Source organism: Onychomys torridus, chromosome 8 (genome assembly GCF_903995425.1).
Source record: "Onychomys torridus chromosome 8, mOncTor1.1, whole genome shotgun sequence".
NCBI classification, from domain to species: domain Eukaryota; kingdom Metazoa; phylum Chordata; class Mammalia; order Rodentia; family Cricetidae; genus Onychomys; species Onychomys torridus.
Window position 1 is genome coordinate 95,267,600 of NC_050450.1, and position 19,086 is coordinate 95,286,685.

Below are 19,086 nucleotides of genomic sequence, written 5' to 3' on the forward strand. Positions count from 1 at the left end.
CAATTACTCTCCACCTCAATTTTGGGATGGAGTAATATGAGACAGGGTCTCTCTATGTGATGCTGACTGTCCTGGAGCTCACTCCGTAGACCAGGCTGGCCTCAAACTCACAGAGATCCTCCTGCCTCTGCCTCCAAACTGCTGGGATTAAAGGTGTGTGCCACCATGCCTGGCCTTTCTTAAAAGACAGACAAGGTCTCTCACTGAACCCAGTTTGGCTGGGTGAGTATCCGCTTGCCTCCACAGCACTGTGGTTTCCCCCTCTGCCATTACTGAGATGATGATAGGTACCTCCATTCTTGCATTTTATGTGGGTACTGGGGAGCCAAGCAAACGTCATTGTGCTCACATGACAGTCACTACCTAACGAGCAAGCGCCTTCATCTCTCGTTTTGCTTTGTTTTGTTTTTTGGACACAGGGTCTCTCTGTAGCTTTGGAGGCTGTCCTGGAACTTGCTCTGTAGACCAGGCTGGCCTCGAACTCACAGAGATCCACCTGCCTCTGCCTCCCGAGTGCTGAGATTAAAGGTGTATGCCACCACCGCCCGGCTAGAATTGTTTTTAATGGGTAACTTTAAGGGGTTGGCAAGATGATGCAATAGGAAAGGTACTCACCACCCAAGCCTGATGACCTGAGTGCTCACCCTGGAACTCACACAAAAAAGCCAGATGTGATAGTGTGAATCTGTATTTCCCAGGCCTCCTACAGCCAATGAGAAGCAAGGCAAGAATTTCCTGGAAGGCTATGAGTCAGCTAGCCTGGGGTGCACAGCATAGCAAAATCAGCAAGAGAAACCCAACCTCCAAATAAGAGGTCTGAATCTCAGAAGTTGTCCTCTTAACCCCTCTTTCCCAACTTGTTACCTACTAGGGACACTACAAGGGATAAATAAAATGAGGCAACTAAAAATACAATATCAAGAGGCTGGGGTCAAAGCTCCACGGTGGAGCATGTGCTTAGCACGTGTAAGATCTCGAGTTTGATCCCCAGAACTGAAATATGCAGGTGGAACTGAGTAACAAGCCTTCAGTGAACAGCCGTGGTCAGCATGGGGCTGCCAGAGGCCTGATCAATACATGGGGGCCAGAGACCTTATCTGCAAGGCTGCTGTAGTGTCCCTGTCTCACCAAGGCCTCATTGTGTCTCAGATTTGAAAGGTCAGGCAGCCTGAGAAGAGGATGTTGACAGATGTGGGGGTACGTGGCCTCCTCCTAGCACTCAGCTGGGCATTATCTTTCTCAGATACCAGAAATGGGATTGACGGCTGATAGTTCAAATGACCCAGTGATTTCACTGGGATCTGCAGGTATTATAGGTCCAAGAGACATGGCTTGCTCTGTCACAGTCCCAAGAGGCTATGTTCTCTGCCACAGGCATTTTCTGAATGTTTCCAAGTTCTTGAATGTTTGCAAAGTCCCCAAGGGGTAAATGCTAATATTATCATCCCTCCTTTCAAGACGAGGAGCCATAGAGAGGTTAAGCAAATGGCCTACAACTACAGACCTGGTGTGTTACAGCATCAGTGCTGAAAGCTATGTAGCCTGGTCCCAGCATCCATGAGCTTGACTACTACCCCCAGTGGTTCTCTAAGGATGTCTAGGCCAGTGGCAGCTGCAGCACTCTAGAATTTTGCTAGAAACCTAATGCTTAGGTGTCCGCTCTGGAGCAACTGATTCCAAAAGCCTGGAGGCAGGTCCAGTACTGTAAGCCGCACAAACCCTTCAGGGGCATGCTGTGGCATGCCGGTGGGGAACCTGGCTTACTGCCCCATTCATGGAAAGGGAACGTTAAGAGGACTGCAGCTAATGTCCCATCACCTCCTAATCCACCACACCTCACAGGCTTCCCCTCTGATCTAACTACACTCCCCTTTCAGCCCAGCTGAGACCACGGGGACGTCTGTATAAGAAGGCAGAGGACGGGCCGTAGCTAATTTCCCCGACACCACATGCTTGTGTGTGCCCGGCATCTACCTGTTTTAATCTCAGGGAAGCAATCGGAGCCGTGACTAAGGAACCACGAGACAACTGATCCCAGTAATTGCCTCAATGGAGACCGGGGTGCGGCAGTGATTTATTAACACATTCCTGGCTGTCTCCTGCCCAACCTCTCACTCGGTAACCACTGCCCTCACACCCATTTCCAGGGACTTCCAGGGAGGAGGGCCACTCATCATGAGTCAGGACTCTGGCACCCCTGCGGCCCCTGGCAGAACCTTGATCGACTCATGAGCATGGGAGATGTCCTTGCAAAGAGACCCCCTTAAAGATAACAAGCCTTTAGGGAAATCAATATTTGTACTTTCAAATCTGTGATTCATCTGAGGGTCAATCCAACGAGGAGTGACATGCAGGGTGTGAATCGGTCTGTGGCATCAAGTGAAACTACATGGTGTGTGTGTGTGTGTGTGTGTGTGTGTGTGTGTGTGTGTGTGTGTGTGCGTGTGCGCGCACGCGCACTCTCAGGCTCCTGAGTTCTTCCTCTACTCAGAAGTCTCTTGTTCAACCTGAGGTTCGCTGAGCAGGCTAGACTGGGCAGCCAAAGAGCCCCATGGATCACTCCTGTGTGTTTCACTAAATTCACTGGTGCACCAATGTGTCCAGCTTGTGATGATCCAAACTCAGGTCCTCATGTCAGCACTCAAGCAACCAGGTTCTCTCCCCAGCCTGTGGCTCCCCACCTCTACTCCCAAGCTGATCTTCTAAACCACTTATCTGGGTCAAGCAAATAAATCCAAGTGTTTGGGTTTCAAACCCAAACATGAAATGCAAAAAGCCTGCATGCAAATTCACAGGTGTTGTTATTGAGTGGAGGATGGAGGTTATTTTCCTATCAGGATGGCAACCCTGACTGCAATGAGGCTGCAGGTGCACCTGCCCTCGGCCAGGCAGGATGAGGACCAAAGGAGTCCTGTCCTGGTTTGGAGAGTGTTTCTTGAGGGGGACAGGTGAGGTGGGGCTGATAATCCCTCTGGGTTATCTGATGGCTTCTTTCTGGAGGTGATGGCATCGAGAGTGTGTCAGGGTAAAAATCAGAGGTTTTGGTCCAGTCAAATGGCTCAGTGCAGAAGGGTACATGTTGCCAAGCCTGACAGTATGAGTTCAACCTCCAGAAACCCAAACAGTAAAAGAAAGAACTGACTCCTACAAATTGTCTGCTGACCTCTACAGATGCGCGCGCGCGCACACACACACACACACACTGAATGTAAATAAAAGCAGAAGCTTTATGGTTCTAGCTGTAGAACTGTTAAACTCTTGGGTGAAATGTTCATCTTTAATAGTGTTTTGAGACTATTTGTTTTTATTTTATGTGTATTGGTGTTTTGCCTATATGTATGTCTGTGCACCACATGTATATAGTATCTGTGGGGGCCAAAAGAGGACATCAGATGCCTAGGGACTAGAGCTATAAATGACTGTTTGCCATCATGTGGGTGCTGGGAATTGAACCTGGGTCCTCTGGAAGAGCTACAAAGTGCTCTTAACCACTGAGCCATTTCTCAAGTACAAAATGTTTAAGATTAGCATCTGGGGCAGGTAGTCAATCAGCCAAAATGGCCAAATCCAGGTCTCAAGAATAAGGTGGACAGGGACCATGGAAGACAGTCAAATGTCAATCTCTGGCCTCTACACACACACACACACACACACACACACACACACGAATGAAATGCTTGTCCCACACAGGTCAGTGTTTGTAGAGATCCAGCAAATCTCGTAGGAGTTTGTTCTCTCTTTCTGCCATGTGGGTTTGGGGGGATTTGAACTCAGGTTGTCAGCCTTGGTGAAAAGCACCTTTACCCACTGAGCCATTTCGCTGGTCCAAATCTCACAGTTTGATGAGGACAGAGATCTCATGATAGAAACACTGACGACCTCTTTGCATCTATTGCCAATCTTTCAGTTATTTATTTTTGCTTCTTATTCTTCGAGAATCAGAGAATGACATCACTCTCTGTTTCCCCACTGAGAAATGCCACAGTGAAAAGAACGGGCATGCTTGTCAGGGACTTGGGTTCAAAAGGGAAACATCTTGATTTGCCATCCCCAGCTTCATTTCCAGAAAGGGGACAATCCTTCTCTACTCTGTAGGCATGCTCAGAAAATCAATGATTGTACAAGCAATCTCTAGCCCCGTTCCTGGTACATACAAGCTGTATGGTAATAAAAAGACATTTATACATGTCTTCCCTAGAATCTTGTTTAATTGATTATCTTCTCCCTGTCTTCTCATGGCCCCCAAACACAAGAAATGTTTTATTTGTGTGCATGGTGTGTGTGTGGGTGTCTGTGTTGTAGTGTGGTGTATATGTGTGTGTGGGGTATGTGTATGTGTACACTCATGTGCACACAGGGGCCAGAGGAGGGTGTCCCATTTCCTTTAGTACTCTCCACTTTCTCTGAACACAGAGCTCACGTTTTCCAGTTTTGATCGCCTGGGCTGCTACGTGGGTGCTAGGATCCAAACTCGGGCCCTCATGCTTGCAAAGCGAGCCCTTTCTCCCATGAGCCACCACCTCTCTAACCTAAAATGTCCTATTCTTTCCAAACAAATCAGCACCGGGAGTCTTCATTGCTTCTTGCTCCATCTATAAGCAGCCCTGTCTGTCTCCATCAGAGACCGCTGGCTCCCTCGGCCTCTCTCCTCTTGCCTCCCAGGGCAGTCTGGGACAGATGTGACAAACTCAGCATGTCTGAACCAGCGTCGCCTTTCCATCCACACCCTAGAGACCCCTCACTGTCAGCATGCCCAAGCAATCCCCCCATTCTGCACAGCAGCTGCCTGTGCAGTCTCCGCCCCCTGCACCCTGACACGAGCTGCCCCCCCACCCTCTCCCTTCTCACCTCAACGGCTTCTCCTTTCCCACAGCCACTCTGTGAAGAGCCTTCCCAAACCAACACTTCTACCTCCAACTTCCCCCATCTCCAGCTGTCACGGGCCGCCCCCAGTGAGAGGCCTACAGACACGCCAAACCCAAAGGCCTGAGCTGAACTTGAAAGCTCTTCCTGGCCTGGCCTGACGTCCTAGAGACATTAAAATGAATTACCATGAACTTGGTGGCTTCAAACAACAGACATTTATTCTTGCCCATCTCTGGAGGCTGGAAACATGGAATCAAAGTATGGACCAGGCTACACTCCCCCCACAGAACCAGAGAAGAAGCTGCCCTGGTCTCTTCCAGCTTCTGATGGACCCTAACAATCCTTGCTTTGGGGAGTATACCTCCATCACATAGCCTCTCCGGGCCTCCTCTTCCACCTTCCTCTTTCCTTTCTTCCCATCTTTTTTTTTTTGAGACAGGGTTTCTCTGTATAACAGCCCTGGCTGTCCTGGAACTCACTCTGTAGACCAGACTGGTCTGGAACTCACAGAGATCCGCCTGGCTCTGCTCAGAGTGCTGGGATGAAAGGCGTGTGCCACCACTGCCTGGCTTCGGATTTTTTTTTTTTTTTAATTTTATTTTGTTTTGTTTTTCTCTCTTTTAAAACAGGATATTTTAACTTCTTAAAAATCGTGTGTGTGTGTGTGTGTGTGTGTGTGTGTGTGTGTGTGTGTTGGTGGTGGGAGGCTAGAGAGATGGCTCAGTGGTTAAGAGCACCAACTGCTCTTCCAGAGGACCCAGGTTCAATTCCTAGTACCCACACGCCAGCTCACAAGTGTTTGTAATTACAGTTCCAGGGGATTCAACACCCTCACAAAGATGTACATGCAGGCAAAACACCAATGCACATAAAATAAAAAATAAAAATAATTGTGTGTGCATGTATGTGTGTGTGTGTGTGTGTGTGTGTTGAACCTGAGTACAATGTCCAGGGAAGCCAGGAGAGGATCTTGAATCCCCTGGACTTGTGTTAAAGGCAGTTGTGAGCTGCCCATCGTGAGTGGTGGGAAAACCTCTCTCTCCAGAGCCTCTTTTCTCCATTTTAGAACTAGAGATGCAATCCAGGACCTTACGTATGCTAAGCATTCACTCTATCCTGAGCTCCATGGAGTCAGAGGACAACCTGCAGGTACTGGGTCTTTCTGTCTTTTTACTCTTCTGGTTTGGGTATCTCATCACTGGGCCTGGTCACAGGCACCTTTACCCTCAGGGCCCTCCAGCCTTCCTTTTACTTCCCATTTTGCCATGGGGGTCCCACTGAGTTACTCAGACAAGACATGACTCATTCTGCAGCTGAGGCGGGTCCTGAGCAGCTGTGATAGGAGTTCTGAGCCACTAGCAGATGTAGGCGCCCGCACACTCTAGATCCACTGCCCATTCCCTAGTATAGACACCCGCACTGTTTAGAGCCACTGCCCATTCCCTGGTGTAGACACCCGCACTGTCTAGATCCACTGCCCATTCCCTAGTGTAGACACCCGCACTGTCTAGAGCCACTGCCCATTCCCTGGTGTAGACACCCGCATTGTCTAGAGCCACTGCCCATTCCCACCACCTCCAGCTGCTGGGCTTCTTGTGCACAGTTCTCCTAAGGAACCAAAGGCGATCTCAGTCACCACTGCCTGTCTCATCATAGCACCTCTCTCCTTGTCATCGTCACCTCTTAGTGCCTGTCACCTCTCCAGCCACATAAGCTCCGACATGGCTTTGCTTCCTCGTGAAGTCCTATTGCTGTAGGGGATGGCACACACCAGTCACCACACTTGCTGCTCCTCAGTACCCATCTGCATATTCAACTTTCTCCCAATAATACTTCCTGCTAAAAAAATAATACGATTTTCCCGCTGCTGGGACTATACCACTAACTCAATCTGGGGAAAGAAAAGAGACCTTCACCTTCCAACCCTGGACTCTCAAAGTCTGCATCATCTCCTAAAAATGCGGACATGGTTCCTTGGATGAGGAGGGTTTCATGTCACCAAGGGACCTGTCACGAGGGAGCAATAAGTCAGGAAGCCTGATGCAAACCACATCTGAACCTGCTGTGAGGAATGAGAGACCACAGCCTGAGCCACTGTCTAAAGCAGGTAGGAGTCCAAGGGATCTGGGACATCTCTGTTGCTTTCTAAGGCTGTCATTTGGGAGTGTGTCAAGTCTGACCCCCAACACAAAGGGAAGACTCTAAAATGATGGCAGGCAGTTCTGAGATGGTCTCAGAGCCACAGGCACTCATACCCATGTGTTCTGTGTCCTTCCATTCTGAGATCACAAGGAGCTGGGCTTCACTGCACGGTTACCTAGCAGATGTGTCCAATCTGTGGCCCACAGTCTGCATGCATCCCAGGATAGATATGAATGTGTCATACTGCATTGTGAAAAGTTTGGACACCCTTGCTGGAGTCTTTGATTGACAGTCCTGAGATTTGACCAGTGTATCAAAGACTTCATTTTCTTTGTTTGCTTGCTTATCTGTTTATTTGGACAGGATTTCACTATGTAGCCCATGCAAGCATGGCTGCCCCAGCTTCCCAAATGCTTGGAGTAAAGCCCGGTACCACGCACCATACTTGACTTAGGATGGGAAAAAGGCCTCGGAAAGCTGAAGAGATAGCTGAATGGAAAATGTGAACTGAGTCCTTCAATCAGACACTTCAGTTTCAACCCAGCCAACGACTCAGCTAACCCAGGGCTAGAGTCCTACTCCCATGGAGACAGCAAGATAATAAACCAATGATGTTTGCAGCTGCTGAGTGATGCAGGAAATCTGAGCCATGGCATTCGAAAAGCCTGCCTGCTGCTCTCCCTCCAGATGGCCCATCTGACCCTCACCCAGTTAAGTGTCCCTCACTTTGAGGTTTGAACACGTCCAGGGAACCTGTGTTCCTCTTAACTTAGTCATCCGGCCTACAAGGGCTTTGTCAATGTCCACTGCTTATGGCTCCGTGAGACAGCTACTACGGTAGGACACCAGGAAGTTTGTCCCTAGCTGTAGCCCACATCCAGAAGTGTGTGCCTCACCCATCTGGAGGGAGGATGGTGCTTTATTAGAAACAAAATCCAGGTTTTGGAGGGAAACAGATTTTCATTCTAGCCCCAGATTCTTTGCTCACAACTCGGTGATTCTCGGGAAACACCTTCATCTGTCTGAGCTTGAGTGTCCCCACCTATCATGAGATGGTCCCAGCTTCACAGTCACCCAGCAAGCACCAAAGAGAAAGTGGATGTTGGAGGCCAGGCAGTGTCTGGTGGAAGAGGCTTGAGGTGGAGTTGGCTTGTTCCATACACTCTTGTCAACAGGGTCATATCTGTGCATGGTGAACTGGAGATCCATCCCATGGCTGTGCAGATGAGCTAATGGAGTTGGAGTGCAGATAGATTTGTCACTATGAACATGTGAGGGTACGATTCAAGCTGTGGGCTTGCTGAACATCTGACTATTCCTTCCCATGACATGAATGGTGGCCAAGATCTAGGGCACAGTGGGCTCCTTGCCCACTCTAAACACATGGCCCGCACTGCTACTGTGGATACGAAGCCTCATTTCCCCAGCCCTGTCCTTGACAAATTACTCTTAAGTAGGTGCATTCTTCTGGGCCTCCTCTTTTGGCTTGCATTTTAACCCTCTGCCCACTTCATGCAGAGAAACAAAAATTCCAGCAGGGACCTTTCTGTGTCTTTGATCTAAAGAATAATATGGCCACTGGTTCACTCAGTTAGCTTATAAACCTGAAGCTTAAGGAAGTTACAAAATAGCATTAAAAAAAGTAGCAATTAAGTGCCCCAGGGACCGCGTGTGATGACACTGGTTAAGGACGGTGACTCCAGAACTCTTGTCCCCACCAAAAACAGTACCAGAGCCATGAAGAAACCAGGCCAACAGGACAGACACTATCTTATCACTGTATCTTTGATTTTCCCCCAAGAAAAACGGCACCGGGGTCCTTGCCATCTGCTCACTGCCACCACTGGCTTCCTTTGTGTGCCATATCTGTACATGGCTAGCTGGAGATCCATCCCATTAGAATCTACTGAGTTAAACCTCCACTGGAACGTGGTCATACAGTGCCTGCAAAAGTCTCCAGCAGTAAGACCCAGGGTGCAGAGATGGATGGTTCTTTGTTGAACACTGAAACGAACCTATTTGAAGTTTTGAGAAGCGATGAGGGAGGGAGAGAGGAAGACGCGAGGCGTCTGGGCCTCTGCAAGAATAATTTCCAGACACAAGCCCTCCCAGGTTCACTGTCGGGAAATGCGAGCAGCTTGTACCAAATGCAAGGTGGAGCTGAGCTCCCAATTCACTACAGACATGCTTTGAAAAAAACGAAAGAGCTATTTTTGGTCCTGTGATTGATTAGGGTTGCTATGGTGATAAGAAACACTTATGAGAACAAAACTAAATGTAAGCAAACTGAAGTCTTAAAGAGAAAGGGGCAAACACACACAGGGAACGTCAGAGTCTACCTGAAGGGTGTAGGCAAGTCCTTGTAGATATCACTGCAAAGCAAGGAGATAGTGGCCATGGGGACAAGTCCAAGGTTCTCTAGGACCCCGACCTTTAGAAGCAAGGAGTAGCTAAACTTCTGGAAGCACGGGGACCATCCACTTCATAGATTGTCATCAAGGATGTAATACTCCTCTGGCACTTGACTTACAGCTGACACACTGTAAGCTAGGGCACTTTCCAGCACAAAATACCACTGTCATTCTCCATGACAGCCTATTTTTAACGTACCTCGTCTGCCAACCCTTTTCAAAGCTTCCGGCCTTTCTCTGATGATGTTCTTCTAGAGAGTTGGTGGGATTTCTCCTCCTCCTTTTAGTTGCTCTTTTCAGGGACTGAGGTACGGGTTAGCTCAGCGGTAGAGTGCACGGTTAGTGTGTGTGAGGGGTACAGCACATGGTTATTGTATAATAATATAAGCATATTGTATATTCTGCCTCCTAAGTGCTGGAATTAAAGACATGTGCTACTACCACCTAGGCTATTTATAGACTTAAAGAAAAGATTGGTTTATTTATTACATATACAGTGTTCTGCCTGCATGTATGCTTACAATCCAGCAGAGGGCGCCAGATCTCATTACAGTCGGTTTTGAGTCACCATGTGGGTGCTGGGTATTGAACTCAGGACCTCTGGAAGAAAAATGAGTGCTTTTAACCTCTAAGCTATCTCTCCAGCCCTACTTTGTGTTGTTTTGAAAGACAGGGTCTCACTAGGTAGCCCTTGCTGGCCTAGAACTAGCCTGGCCTCAAACTCAGAGCTCTAAGTGCCTCTGTCTCCCTAGTACTGCACCCAGCAGTAAGTGGGACTTAATTAGCATAGTTTTGTCTTGGGATTCCAGGGACTAATGCTAGGCTCCAGACATGCTAGGCAGGGCTATATCACTGAATTATACCGCAGAGCCAACTCTCCAGCATCCTATTTATAGACTTAAAAAAAAAGTCATTTCCTTTTATTTTTATCTGGAGCCCAATTTGTTCCTTGCTGTCTTGTCCTGACAAGAGTGTGATGAGTATTTCCTGCTACCAACAAATGTAAAACTCCACAAGGACTCTATTGTCCTTCCAAGGGAGTCCCCGACAATAACAGTGATTGCCTGGCATTGTATATATTGTCGAGTAATGTCATCTAGGACAGATAGGGAATTTCAACTTGAGATGGAATCATTAACGATTTGTCAGTGTTTTTTTTCACAAGCAGGAAACTCACATCTAGAATGTTCCAGAGTGGTAGTGAGACCAGGTACCAGGCGTAGCCTTTAGAGTTGACTTTTCTGGATTCTGGGGCTGGAGGTACTAGTCAGTGAGAAATGTGGCTTATGAAAGAAGAGAAGGCAAATATACCTTAGATGTGGGGACAGTGTGCATCTAGGTATCGCACGCGCTCTCTCTCTCCCTCCTTTGTGCCTGTGTATGCAGTTGTGTGGAGGCCAAAGGTGAACCTTTAGCATCTTTCTTCAGGGATCATCCCGCTTATTTTGAGGCAGGGTCTCTCACTTGTCTGGGGCTCACAAAGTAGGCTAGGCTAGCTGGTCACTGAGTCCCGGGAAGCTCCAGTAAGCTACCAGTCTCTGCTTCCACAGGATGAGAAACAAACATTTTATAAACCACCAAGCATTTACATGGGTGCTGGGATTCAAACTCTGGTCCTCATGCTTAGATGGCACCACATTATAGGCTGAGTCATCCCACCAGATCCCATCCCCTGAGCTTCTTCCTTCCAAACTCTTTTTCCTCTCTGCTCCTTTTCTTCCTTTCCCAACCCTCCGCTCCTCTCCGCTCCCCTCATCCCTCTCCTCTCCCATTCCTGGCTGGCTTGGAGCTCACCAGGCCGGCCTCAGACTTGGAGCACTCTTCCCGCCCAGCTTCTCAAGTGCTACAATGACAGGTGTAAGTCACATGTCTTACCTTAGGATGTAGGTCTTAAGGCACCACCCCACTTTTATTTTCTTTACCTCTATCTGGAGTTTTGGTGGGGTTTTTCCTTTTTCCTTTTTGAGACAGAGTTTCTCTGTGTAGCTTTGGCTGTCCTGGAACTAGCTATGTAGACCAGGCTGGCCTCGAACTCACAGACATACACCTGCCCCTGCCTCCCGAATGCTGGGATTAAGGCCACATTTTTAGCCTTTCATGCTGACAGAAATTTTGCTTTAGAAGGCAAAATAAAAATTTTCCATTTGTGCATGAGAGTCTTTAAAACACACATCAGTTTCAAGGAGGCATGTGTCCCCTGTGCCTCATGTGCTCAGACTCCATGATCATGCTCTCTGGGGTCCGGGGCTGTGGATGACTGCCCTAGATAGGGGCTGTGGTCATGTTGAAAGGGGAGCTGGCGGGGGAGCGGCAGAGAAGACGGTTCTGGAAACGCATCTGACCTTCAGAACTCAAGTGGGGAAGAGAGAACAAGAACTGTGAAGGGAAGAGTCTGAGACCAAGAGTGGCACATAAGAAGAGCACCAAGAGTGAATCAGAGTGACTCCCCAGTGCGTGCTGCACAGGAAGACACACGTGGCCAAGAGGAATGGCGGGGTATGAAGAGAGAAGTGGAGGAGGGTGAGAGGAAGTGAGCAGGGCAGGCAGAGCCGGAAAGAGCTGGAAACAGCTGCCTGTCTCCCAGCCCACGGCAAGGAAATACACTTTGGGCTCTCCACCAGCCCGCGCCCTGCACACAGCTCCGTTCATTCATTAGTTCAGTCACTGATGGAGCCTTTCGCCATCCTGTCTGAAACACAGCATCAGCAACTCATTGGAGAAGCAAGGCCAGGAGGGAGATGGAGCTGAACGCATGAATGAAGGCAAGCTTTCTGAATGGAGCATGAATGAAGGCGTGCTTTCTGAATGGAGCATGATCTGCTGCTGGCACCTCTAGGGCAAGGAAACACACTTCCGGCTCATACAATCTGGAACTAGGCTCATCGAGGCAGAAATAGGCAGAGGGTATCTACGAACACAGAGAGCTACACACAGAAAAGGCAAGACAAGAATTTAAAGAGACAGGGTGACCACCTCCACGAGCCCTAGAGAAACAGAAAGAACAGACAGGAAAGAAGGAACCAGAGTGAGTCCTCAGATACACCACCAGACGAGTATCATGTACTCTCTCTCTCCTCACAATGGCCGAATTAATTTTCTCTGGGCTTGGAAGTGGCCAGAACACGAACAGATGTAGCTGCCCAAGGCCCCTGCTTGCTAGGCACTAATTGGCTGGTTGCTGGGTGGGGAGACATGCCTCCCCAGTACCACAGCTTCAGGGAACATTCTGTTTCAACTGGATCGTCACAACCAATTCATCTTTCACATGGACACGGTTGCTGTTGGGGTGTTCGGTGTCCCTAAAAGGCCTAGCATTAAAGCCTCCCCACTAGAGTATGCCTGGAGGTATACACTAGTGGAAGGGTTGGTGGAAACTGGGAGAACAGTACCCTGGTCTCTGCCCCTCTTTTGTGTCCTGGCCACAAAATGAGGAATTTTCCTCTGATCCATACATACACACTGTGATGTGATGCCTTACCACAGGGCCATAGTGACAAGCTGAAATCTCTAAAAATGAGAGCCAAACCAAATCTTTATCTCCCCCTCCATAAGCCAATTATATCAGGAATTTTGTTACAGTATTGCAAAGCTAACCCAGAAACATATCTAAATGCAGAGAGTTCTGCACTGTAGCATTGTAAGGTACTGCTACCTTTACTGTGTGACTTAATGCAAAGAGATTTACCCAGGATCCATACCACCTGATTCTACCGAAACCAAAACATTTCATCATTATTGGGCACTCTTTGAAAAGAAAGAAAGGTAGATAGAAAGAAAGCCTTGGTATCTAAGCAATACTAATCTCTAGGCAACATATTAGCTTACTGAAATGGAGAAGGCAGTATTTACTTGGCTAGAACTGATCTTGTAGCCTATGTAACAGATGCATAATAGCTCTAAGAGAAGCTTCTAGAACTCCTCTAATTCCTTGCAAAATACAAAGTTCCACAGACAAATAACTAAATGTGGGAGTGTTAGAAACTTCAGGTCCCTTTGGAACAAAGGCTGTAAGAATTCTTGCTACAATGAAATCTGTTCCTCCCTTCTCCTCCCTGATTGGTTGGGTCTCTTACTTTAGTTGATTTGAGGGTCTTTTTTGAGACAAAGTCTCACTCTGTAGCCAAGACTGCAATAGAACTTAACTATGCCCACCAAGCTAACCTTATGGTAACCTTCCTCAGTCTCTAGAATTACATGCCTGGCTCACATGTTTTTTTCTCTCTCCGTCATCTTAAATTATGAATGGTTCTGTTTCGGCATAAAGATTTTTAATATCTGTTTCATGCCATATTTTGTGTGTTCACTGCTATCTTGCCTTTGAAGGTCATCTTCAGTTCTGTGTCCCATGTTGCCTTGCTTATCAGTGCCCTCAACTGGACGGTTCCTTATTTGGTTTGGCCTCTAACATCTGTATCTACAGTCTATTTCTTCTCCTTTCTCTTCTGTCTTCTCGTCTCTGTACTTTTCCTTTCTTGTTTTTGAGACAGGATCTCCCTATGAAGTAAGTTGCCTTAGTTACTTTTGGATTGCTGTGATAAAGTGTCCACAGAAACAATTCATAGGAGAGACTCATCTTGGCTCACTGTTTTAGAAGGCTCAGTCTGCTATAGAGAAGACAGCATAGCAGTTCAGATGATGGCGGCGGGAAGCATTAGAAGAGACTGTTCATATCATGGTGGGTTAGGATGCAGAGAGAGGTTATAACAGGGGCTAGGTATAACCTTCTAAGGTCTACTTGCAGTGACCCACTTTTGCCAGATAGGCCTACCATTTACAAGTTGTCCCCAAATAGTGCCACCATCAGGGGAACACTTAGTAAACCACAACAGTAAGCCAGGCTGCCTCACTCTCTCAAGTGCGATAGGGTCCACCACAGTGAGCACATACATGGTCCTTTTCTTAAAAGGGGGCTATTTACTTAGCCATCCAAAGTTACACACCACACCAGATACAGAGTCAACTGTGAAACAGAGATGAAAGTCATTTTCTCGCCAGCTCACCATGTCTCTGACCCCAGTGAAGGGACACTGGGAGACCCTCATTATTTTTGTCTCTATAGCTGGCCAGATGGTTTTCTAATTTCCTTACAAATAAATCCCCAGTCTTCGAGGTCTGCTATAACAAACACATCTTTCCCTTGTCCTTGGTTCCTTCATTATGTAATTCAGTAGTTTACGAGACCCTCCAGCTGGGACTCCATGGAAGGTGTGGGAGGGATCTATCTCCATGTTGCCACTCCCAGGAGGATGGCCTAGGTTCTCCTTGGGTGACTGACGACTGACTCTCAGCTGTGACCATCCCTTCTTCTCCTGCACAGGGTTTGTCTAGGCCAACCCTAAGGCTCATGGAAACAGGAGGACTTGGGGCTCCCTTTAAACAGTCATTTCATTCTCTTTAGTCCTTTTCAACTTTGTCCCTCTTTCATCTACGTCATTAAAATGTGTAGGAGCAGACCGTCCCTTAGAGCTTCGTCTCCTTGTTGCTATTTTAAGTATCAGAAAGGTGTGTCCAGGGCTGGGGCTGCAGCCCAGTTGATGAGTGTGTGCTTAGCATGCACAAAGCGCTGGGTCTAATCCCCAAAGCTGCATCCATTGAACAGAGTGATGCACACCTGGGAGACAGAGGTAGGAGGGTCAGAAGTTCAAGATCACTCTCAGCTACACAGCTAGTTCAAGGTCACATTGGGCTAAATGAAAATCAATACAAAGGTGCATCTATTTGCCATGGCCTCTTCCAGGGATTCACGCTGAAGGCTGTTTCGGTGGAGAGGTGTGGTAGCCGCACCAATGTGTGGTGCAAACTGAACACTGCAGATCACTGTTACGAACACTACACACTAAGCCTTCAGAATCCTATAAAAAGAAAGAAAATTCTTCTCCCTCCGAAGTGACACAAGGAGAACCAATGCTGTTGATTTGTGCTGTGGTTTTCTTTTTCTTCCTTTTTTAGTTCTAGAATAATCCCTACTAGAGATGGCAGTCTGTCTCCCCACGTCAGCCAGTCTCCTCAATACCTTCCTTTGGGACGCGACAAACTTCAGAAGGACCTGGCGGTTCTGAAGGGCTGGCTAAATGGTCTGCTCTCTGGAAGAATGTTGTCACGTTGTTCTTTGTGTACTGTATAATTAAGATTTTTTCCCCCATAATCAAGTTAAAGATATTTTCCACTTCCTGACCAAGTGACGTCTCCACATAATTCACTCATGGTGATAAAAAAGCTTTTATTTCTTGATAACTGGGATCAGGTTGACATCTGAATGACCCTACCTAGAAAGTCCTCCTGTCTGGGCTCTGCCACCAATGTGGGCAGCATGAGGTCCAGGTGACAGGCTGGTTGGTCAGTAGAGACCTAAAGGGGGAACCTTATTACAGCCCTGGGCGACTGCTGCTGTGCAGGAGCACTGGTGTAGAGTTTTTAGGGCCCCAGGGGCAGCCTTTCAAAAGAAGGGACCTCACAGCATTCTTAGTTGAGAGAAATTTTGTTTTGGGATGTGGGACAGGAAATCTTGAACTTGAGAAAGACATAAAAAAGAGAGGTATTTAAGATGAAAGGATGGGGGATAAAGAGCTCAATTAGACAGCATTGTAGACAGGAAGAAATGTAGGCAATGGAGAGCATCTGCCAGCCATCCCGGGTGCAGAACCACGTTCAGAGTAAAGGGTGGGCAGAGAGCGTGAGAACAGAGCTGAGCCCAAGAGCCCAAGCCGGGGTGGGGTGGGGGAGTGGGGGTGGATGGGAGGGAGTGGCGCCTGCAGGATGTGCTAGGCAGGCCTGCAGGAGTGCACCTGGAGCCAGAGGGAACATTTCAGCTCCCCAGTGGCTGGGGAGATGAAAAGAAAAGCAGGCCTATTTTGGAATGGAAAATGAAGGCGGATTCATCAGGAACAACACAGTTTCTCTGTGGAGGACATGCAGACCCTGACCTGGCATTTTACAGCTTTCTGACCTGCCCTCAACCTGTCCTGCTCACCAGGATCCAGCAGCAGTACCTACCCATGGTGTCTAAATCAGCATGCTATATACCGAATTGTGCCCTCCCTGCCTCAGTATCAAAGCTCTAACACCCAATGTGATAGTATTTGGAGCTGGGACCTTAAGGAAGTAGGTTTAGATACGATCAGGAAGATGGAGGCCCCGAGATGGGATTAGTTCCGTATAAGGAGAGAACAGAAAGTGTGCTTTCTCTCCAGCCCATGTTAGGGTGTGGAGAGGAGCTCACTATCTGTAAATCAGGAAGAAAGGCCACCCCAGGAACAGTGGCTGCTAACTTGATCCTGGACTTCCAGCCTCCAGGGAAGACAAAAGAAACAAACAAACATCCTGTTGTTTTAAGTTCCCAGTCTATGTATTTCGTTCTAGTGGCCATTCGAAGACACAGCAGATGTCTGTAGAGAAAGTTCTGCGATCCCCCAGGTTAATGTCAATGCCACCATCTCCCAGACATGTTCCAATTATAACATTTATATATGACACACGCCCCCAGTGAAGTACTGACAGGCTATCCTTGGCTACATGGTGAGTTTGAAGCCAGGCTGATATATGAGAAAAAAACAAAAAAACAAAAAAACAAAACAAAACAAAACCAAAACAAAGAAATGGATAACAACAACAATAAAACCCCCAAATGGGCCATCATCAACAAAAGCACCGAATGCCTGGGATAGCTCAGTGGATAAAGTACTTCCCAGGCACCCGAGGCTCCGGTTTTCAGCCCCAGGCCCGAATTCACTGGGCATGGTGGTACACATCTGTAATCCCAGCTCGCAAGAAGAGGAGGCAGGAGGATGGGCAGTTTAAAAAAGAAGGAAGGATGGTCTGGTGAGATGGCGCCTTGGATATAAAGCACTTGCCAGGCAGGCATGATGGCCCTGGGTTCGATCCTGGAACGCTCAGTGGAATGAGAGAACCAATCCCTGAAAATTGTTCTCTGACCTCTACTGTGTGCTAAGCCCTTGGCACATCCCACACACCAATCAGACCCACACCCTAATAACAGATAAAATATGTTTTCTTTTTCTTTTCTTTTCTTTTTTTTTTTTTTTCCCGAGACAGGCTCTCTGTATAGCCCTGGTTGTTCTGGAACTCACTCTGTAGACCAGACCAGGCTGGCCTCAAACTCACAGAGATCCACCTGCCTCTGCCTCTCAAGTGCTGGGATTAAAGGTGTATGCTACCACTGGCCAGTTCAGATAAAAAAAAAATTTTTTTCCAGAGCTGAGGACCGAACTCAGGGCCTGGTGCTTGCTAAGCCAGTGCTCTACCGCTGAGCTAAATCCCCAACCCCAGATAAAATATTTTTTAAAAAAGGCATACTGACAGTTATGTATTCACCTAATACACTTAACATCTGTCCATCTTACCACCTGTGCCAATCCTAATTAAGCCAGCAGCTGCCTTCTAGTAGTTTCTACGAGCACTTGACTGGCCTTAGAGTTGCTATGGCATGTAATTAGGTTCATTTCTCCTCCTGGGTCCAGAGGGAATCTCAGCCCCATTATATTATATTTTATTTTGAGACAGGGGTTACTATGTGGACCAGTGGCCTCATACTCATAGAGATCCATCTACCTCTGACTCCTGACTTGGGATTAAAGGCCTGTTCCACCACCTGGCTGCAGGTGTCTCAGTCCTTGGAACCTAGTTATCATACAGTCACACTGCCCAGACTATGTCTTTTACATGTAGGACAACATACTGATACTGTAAGTCCTTTTTTCTTTTTTTTTTTGGAGCTGAGGATCAAACTCAGGGCCTTGCGCTTGCTAGGCAAGCACTCTACCACTGAGCTAAATCCCCAACCCATAAGTTCTTTTTTTTTTCCGTTTGTATGTTTGTTTTTTCGAGACAGGGTCTCTCTGTGTAGCTTTGTGCCTTTCCTGGAACTCACTTGGCAGACCAGGCTGGCCTCGAACTCACAGAGATCCACCTAGCTCTGCCTCCCGAGTGCTGGGATTAAAGGGGTGCGCCACCACTGCTGGGCCCCCATAAGTTCTTAATCTATTATTATTATTATTATTATTATTATTATTATTATTATTATTTTTAAGACAGGGTCTCTCTGTGTAGCTTTTTGCCTTTCCTGGAACTCACTTGGTAGACCAGGCTGGCCTTGAACTCACAGAGATCTGCTTGCCTCTGCCCCCCTTGCGCTGGGATTAAATGTGTGTGCCACCACCACCTGGCCTATAAATTCTTTACATACAGATATCTGAAAATTCAGATCTAACTATAGCCTATCTGTTCATTCACTTACTAGGGCTGATGACCTCCTAGCACCACGTGAGTCTGCTCAAGTCCCCTGTCCCCAGCCATTCCCATCACCTGCACTGGGGACCGGTAGATTATCAGGGAAACTCAAAGCTCCAGTCTAGGGCTCAAGGGTCTTCATTTCATGTTGCAATAGTTTGTCAGTCTGGTACCCCCAATCATCACACTTCTTCCTTCATACTTGATCCCCAGCTGTCAGCTCAGCTTGCTGATTGGGCAGTCCCACGGGACAAGCCTGAGGCCAGCTGAGTCCTCTTTGACCTCTAAAAGACCCCCAAGACTTGCTGACAACACTAAGGCTCTGACTGGGATGTCCACATACTTGTCACCAGATTATGACCTCAAAGGGAAGAGCTGCTCGGTGGTGCCATCGAGCATGATGCTTTGCACACATGGTTGC

General features: G+C 47.7%; 1 protein-coding gene across 2 annotated transcripts in view; it reads right to left on the bottom strand.

Annotated features, from left to right (window-relative positions):
• Positions 1-19,086, bottom strand: part of Pitpnc1 (phosphatidylinositol transfer protein cytoplasmic 1) — a 257,679-nt gene that overhangs the window by 89,507 nt on the left and 149,086 nt on the right. The window lies entirely within an intron of this gene.